The sequence below is a fragment of the Balaenoptera borealis genome (genome assembly GCF_965194805.1).
Source record: "Balaenoptera borealis genome assembly, chromosome: X".
Taxonomy (NCBI): Eukaryota; Metazoa; Chordata; class Mammalia; order Artiodactyla; family Balaenopteridae; genus Balaenoptera; species Balaenoptera borealis.
Window position 1 is genome coordinate 119,249,723 of NC_138881.1, and position 6,926 is coordinate 119,256,648.

At 44.8% G+C, this 6,926-nt stretch overlaps 1 pseudogene across 1 annotated transcript; it reads left to right on the top strand.

The window, feature by feature from the left end:
- The first annotated feature begins 1,468 nt into the window (after window positions 1-1,468).
- On the top strand, window positions 1,469-5,118 carry LOC309620073 (ATP-dependent RNA helicase DDX3X pseudogene; annotated as a pseudogene). Its single transcript has one exon. The product of its transcript is annotated as an ATP-dependent RNA helicase DDX3X pseudogene (transcript).
- Window positions 5,119-6,926: the final 1,808 nt, after the last annotated feature.

Sequence of the window (6,926 nt, forward strand, 5' to 3'; positions counted from 1 at the left end):
ACTGCCTACTCTGCACTTCCAATGAGACGTCTAAACACAAACCTAATATAACTAATGTCTAACTCTTGATTTTTATTTCTTAACCTTCCATCCTTATGGTCTTTCCCATCTTAGTAAGTGGCAACTTCATTTTTCCAATAGCTCAAGGCAAAAAAGGTGTTTTATAACAATGTCCAATCTGTCAAGCAAGTCCTATTGTCTCTACTTTCAGATTCTTTCCCCTAATTCAACCATTTTTCACCAGCTGCACTGCTACCATCCTAGTTGAAGCTTGCAATATTGTGATTTATAAGAAATATGCATTTGGTCATTCAGATGACCCAAATATAAGTTCTCATATAAATTTGGTCTTCTTCCATGGTTCCTGGCTCACAGCTCCCAAAACCCCTGGAATGTCCTGACCGATAAGAGCAATGGGATCATCTTTTGTTATAATATCTGGTCTCTTGTCCTCAGCTCCTGAAAATGCATCAGAGCCATAAAGGTGGAATGGGTGTCTTGTTATTCCTAACAAGCCCCTTTCCACCACTACTGGCTTTGTGTTAATGAGGTGACTTTTGGAAAGCATCTGAGGATGGGGGCTGGGTGCCAGGGAACCAACCATGTATAGAGGGTGGAACTTTCAGTCCCTCATCCTGATTTCTGGGGAGGGGAGAGGAATTTGAATCAATCACCAATGGCCAATGATTTAATCAAGCATGCCTATGTCATAAAGCTTCCAAAAAAATCCAAAAGGAAAGGGTTCAGAGAGGGTTTGGGCTGAGGAACCAGAACACTTCCTTGTGCCACCATGCCAGGCCCCAAACTCCACAAGGACAGAAGCTCCTTTGTTCAGGACCTCGCCCTATGTATCTCTTCATCTGGTTGTTGGCTAGCATCCTTTAATGTCTTTCATAATAAACCGGTAATCTAGTGAGTAAACAGGTTTTCTGAGTTTTGTGAGCCACTCTAGCAAATTAATCGAACCCAAGGAAAGGGTCCTGTGGACCTCTGATGTATAGCCAGTCGGTCAGAAGCACAGGTTGTCACCTGTGCCTGCTCTTGGAATCTAAAGTGAAGGGCAGTCTTGGAGAACTGAGCCCTTAACCTGTGGAATCTGATGCTGTCTCTGGTGGATAGTGTCAGAATTGAGTTGAATTGTAGGACACTCAGCTGGTGTCCTGAGCGTTGCTCATTGGTGGGGGAGGAAACCTCCAAACCACACATTGGAATTGAGTCCAGAAACCAAATAAGCCACCATCAATCTCTTGACTCAATTATTGCATAAACCTCCTAACTGGTCTGCCTACAATCATTAACCAAGCATCCAGGATGATCCCTCAAAAACCAAAAGCAGATAATATCACTTTTCTGCTCAAAACCATCCAGTGGCTTCCAAGCATACTTTTAAAATAAAGTCCACGGCTTCCCTGGTGGCGCAGTGGTTGAGAATCTGCCTGCCAATGCAGGGGACATGGGTTCGAGCCCTGGTCTGGGAGGATCCCACGTGCCGCGGAGCAACTGGGCCCGTGAGCCACAATTACTGAGCCTGCGCGTCTGGAGCCTGTGTTCCACAACAAGAGAGGCCGCGATAGTGAGAGGCCCGCGCACCGCGATGAAGAGTGGCCCCTGCTTGCCACAGCTAGAGAAAGCCCTCACACAGAAATGAAGACCCAACACAGCCATAAAAATAAATAAAAAATAAATAAATTAAATCTCAGAATCTGTAAGTTCAACTGCACTCCTCATGTAACGTTGCGACCAACTAGACCACTGACTGCCTTACACATCTTTGTATCTCTAATGCCTCACATAGAACGTGGGACATGTAAGGTACTCAAAAAATGCTGAATGAATGAATCTATTTTACTATTAGAAAGAAAGCTTAGCTAGTTCAGCTTGTGCCCCCTGGGTTGATGTGAGACAGGCTTGTTAAAAGTGATTGTACAACACTTTACAATTGTTGGGCACCAGGGCCATGCCTGGTGGCAGTTGGATTTTTATTTGAATGGAGAAGCCATTAGCACTGTGGTTAATTCAGTGATCTGATTTGTCCACAAGGGCTCCTTCATGTGGCTCTAACAGCCCTTTCCTTATGAGGGAATTAACCTGCCTGCCTTTGCAGAATAGGAAGACAGAGGTATTACAGATGAAATCACAGCACTGCTTAAGAGTTAAGGCCTGTAAAGCCTTACATTTACACCAAACCAGAATCATCTAGGAATGACGCAGAAACATAAAACCTATTCTAAAACAAAATGAAATTAGGTCTGAGTATCAGAGAAATTTCGTTAACATACAAAAATGCTTATTTTTTAAAACTTATTCATCAACATTGAAAAGCCCACACTTTTAAAGAGCACATAATACTCATTAGATTTCTTTATTGCAATTTGTTTTTAATTCCTTGAATATCATTTTCTTAAGCTTCAATATTTCCTATATATAACGCTGACTATGAAATGTGTTATTCAAACTGGAACCCTCTGAGAGTGAAAGGACGCTCTAGCAATTATTTGGACTCACCATAGGGGCAAACGGAGACTGTCTCGGGCCGTCTGAGACATGGGGTTTCTGTTCAAACGTATGTTGATACGCTCGTATGTAGATAAATTCGGCTTAAAAATCCAGATTTCTGGTTGTCTGGAAACATATATATGTTACATACAGGTTGTTTTAAAAAAGTAGATAGCCAGTAGGAGACCGGGAGTTCCCGCTTCTCTTCAGGCATGAGTCATGCGGCAGGAAACGAGCTCGGGCTGGACCAGCAGTTTTCTGGTCTAGACCTGAACTCCTCTGATAATCCGAGTGGAGGAGGAAGTACAGCAAGCAAAGGGCGCTATATACCTCCTCACTTAAGGAACAGGAAAGCATCTAAAGACATGTCCAGAAGGAAAACAGGATGTTATGATAAGAACAGTTCAGGGTGGAGTTGTAGTAAAGACAAGGGTGCCTACAGCAGTTTCGGGTCTCGAGATTCAAGAGGAAAGTCCAGTTATTTAAGTGATTGAGGAGGTGGATCAAGGGGAAGGTTTGATGATCGTGGACGGAATGACTATGATGGTTTTGGCAGTCGTGGTGACAGAACTGGCTTTGGCAACTTTGAACGTAGTGGACACAGTCGTTGGTGTGACAGGTCAGATGAAGAAGACGATTGGTCAAAACCACTTCCACCAAGTGAACGCTTGGAGCAGGAACTCTTTTCTGGAGGAAACACTGGGATTAACTTTGAGAAATACGATAAAATACCAGTAGAGGCAACTGGCAATAACTGTCCTCCACGTATTGAAAGTTTCAGTGATGTTGAGATGGGAGAAATTATCATGGGTAACATTGCGCTTACTCGTTACACTCATCCTACTCCAGTGCAGAAACATGCCATTCCTATTATTAAAGGAAAAAGAGGCTTAATGGCTTGTGCCCAAACAGGGTCTGGAAAAACTGCAGCATTTCTTTTGCCCATCTTGAGTCAAATTTATACAGATGGTCCAGGCGCGGCTTTGAAGGCTGTGAAGGAAAATGGAAGGTATGGACGCCGCAAACAATATCCAATCTCCTTGGTTTTAGCCCCAACAAGAGAATTGGCTGTACAGATCTATGAGGAAGCCAGAAAATTTTCATACTGGTCTCGAGTTCATCCTTGTGTGGTATATGGTGGTGCTGATATTGGTCAGCAGATTCGAGACTTAGAACGTGGATGTCACTTGTTAGTCGCCACTCCAGGACACCTGGTGGATATGATGGAAAGAGGAAAGATTGGGTTAGAGTTCTGCAAATACTTAGTGTTGGATGAAGCTGATAGGATGCTGGATATGGGGTTCAAACCTCAAATATGTCGTATAGTTGAACAAGATACTATGCCACCAAGGGGTGTCTGCCACACCATGATGTTTAGTGCTACTTTTCCTAAGGAAATTCAGATGCTTGCTCGTGATTTCTTGGATGAATATATATTTCTGGCCGTAGGTAGAGTTGGTTCTACCTCTGAGAACATCACACAGAAAGTAGTTTGGGTAGAAGAGGCAGATAAACGGTCATTTCTGCTTGACCTCTTAAATGCAACAGGAAGGAATTCACTGACTTTAGCTTTTGTGGAGACCAAAAAGGGTGCTGACTCTCTGGAGGATTTCTTATACCATGAAGGATATGCTTATACCAGTATTCATGGAGACCGATCACGGAGAGATAGAGAGGAAGCCCTTCACCAGTTTCACTCAGGAAAAAGCCCGATTCTAGTGGCTACTGGTGTGGCAGCAAGAGGACTAGACATTTCAAATGTGAAACATGTTATCAATTTTAATTTGCCAAGTGATATTGAGGAGTATGTACATCGGATTGGCCGTACAGGACATGTAGGAAACCTTGGTCTTGCCACCTCATTTTTCAATGAAAGAAATATAAATATCACAAAGGATTTGTTGGATCTTCTTGTTGAAGCTAAACAAGAAGTGCCATCTTGGTTAGAAAATATGGCTTATGATCACCACTATAAGGGTAGCAGTCGTGGGCGTTCTAAGAGATTCAGTGGAGGATTTGGTGCCCGAGACTACCGACAAAGTAGCAGTTCTGGCAGTTCTAGCTTTAGTAGTAGTCATGCAAGCAGCAGCCGCAGTGCTGGAGGTGGTCATGGCAGCCCCAGAGGATTTGGTGGAGGTGGCTATGGAGGCTTCTACACTAGTGATGGATACGGAGGAAATTGCAACTCTCAGGGGGTTGACTGGTGGGGCAACTGAATCCACTTCACAGCAAAGTCACCCTTCTGAAAAAGCTAATATGGAAACCACATGTAACTTAACCAGACTAAACCGTATAGCTTCAAGAACTAGCAGTACATTACCAACTGTGATTCTCCTGAAAATTCAAGGGAGCTCAAAGCCAAAGGAAGAAAAGAAAGGAACAATCAACAACCCTATTAAGAAGTTGCTTTTAAAACTTAATTGCTGTAGTTTGGATTAACTCCCCTCCTGCTTATTTCCATCCCAAACTGCATTTATAATTTTGTGACTGAGGATCATTTGTTAATGTACTGTGACTTTAACTTTAGGCAACTTACTATTCTGATGTCCTGTTGGCTCAGTAATGTTCTAGTTTTCAATTGTTTTGACAAAATAAATCCACTGAACTTGGGCTAAAATCAAACCTTGGTGCACAGGTGTGATGCAACTTAACAGGAATCATCAATTCATCCGTAGATATTATAAAGAAAAAATCTTGGATGGTATCCTGCATTAGGACTTTTTGATAACTTGCAGAGTGGGGAGGAAAACATCTTACAGCAGAATTAGTTTCTAATGTGGCAGCCTGTACTAAGTTGAAGTTCTGACTTGCTCACTCTATCCTGGATAGGCACTTGTAATCTTTAAATAAGCCATTCCAGTCATGATGAGGTGGCATGTATGAATACATCCATATGTTTTTCAAAGCACTCTTCGAAGTTAATGCAAGTAAATATAACAGTTCCTCTATTAATGTTTAGGTTATTCTAAGCTAGGCAAATGCGGGCATATTATAGGAAGAGTTTAAAAGTTTTGATAACAGAAGTGTTTAGGGGAAATTTTATCTAATTAGATGTTTTTAATGCCTGCCATAAATGAAATTGAGATGGTAAAATGGCTGACCATGCCAGTGACCAGTCCTTTTAAGGACCTGCTTGGATTTTGGTCTTCAATGCATGCTAGTGTTGATGTTTTTTGGTCAAGAGGATATGAGCAGGAGGGATTGTGCAGCAGGCTTTTATTTATTTTTTTTTTAATTTTTATTTATTTATTTATTTTTTAAATAAATTTATTTATTTATTTATTTAGTTGTGGCTGTGTTGGGTCTTCGTTTCTGTGCAAGGGCTTTCTCTGGTTGCAGCGAGCGGGGGACGCTCTTCATCGCGGTGCGCGGGCCTCTCACTATCGCGGCCTCTCGTTGCAGAGTACAGGCTCCAGGTGCGCAGGCTCAGTAGTTGTGGCTCACGGGCCTAGTTGCCCCACAGCATGTGGGATCTTCCCAGACCAGGGCTCGAACTCATGTCCCCTGCATTGGCAGGCAGATTCTCAACCACTGCGCCACCAGGGAAGCCCAGCAGGCTTTTATTTTAATGAAGATTCTCTTTATTCTGTTTAGGCTGCGTTGAAATGTTAAAATGACTTACACTGGGGGGGGAGGCGCAAGATGGCGGAAGAGTAAGACGCGGAGATCACCTTCCTTCCCACAGATACAGTAGAAATACATCTACACGTGGAACTGCTCCTACAGAACACCCACTGAACGCTGGCAGAAGACGTCAGACCTCCCAAAAGGCAAGAAAATCCCCACGTACTTGGGTAGGGCAAAAGAAAAAAGAAATAACAGAGACAAAAGAATAGGGACGGGACCTGCACCAGTGGGAGGGAGCTGTGAAGGAGGAAAGGTTTCCACACTAGTCTAGGAAGCCCCTTCGTGGGCAGAGACTGCGGGTGGCAGAGGGGGGAAGCTTCGGAGCCACGGAGGAGAGCGCAGCCACAGGGGTGCGGAGGGCAAAGCGGAGAGATTCCTGCACGGAGGATCGGTGCCGAGTAGCACTCACCAGCCCGAGAGGCTTGTCTGCTCACCCGCCGGGGTGGGCGGGGACTGGGAGCTGAGGCTCGGGCTTCGGTGCTAGCCGGGAGGGAGTCCGGGAAAAAGTCTGCAGCTTCCAAAGAGACAAGAGACTATTTCTTGCCTCTTTGTTTCGCGGCGCGCAAGGAGAGGGGATTCAGAGTGCCGCCTAAACAAACTCCAGAGACGGGCGCGAGCCGCGGCTATCACCGCGGACCCCACAGACGGGCGGGGGACGCTGGGGCTGCTGCTGCCGCCACCAAGGGGCCTGTGTGCGAGCACAGGTCACTCTCCACACTGCCCCTCCCGGGAGCCTGTGCAGCTCGCCACTGCCAGGGTCCCGTGATCCAGGGACAATTTCGCCGGGAGAACGCCCGGCGCGC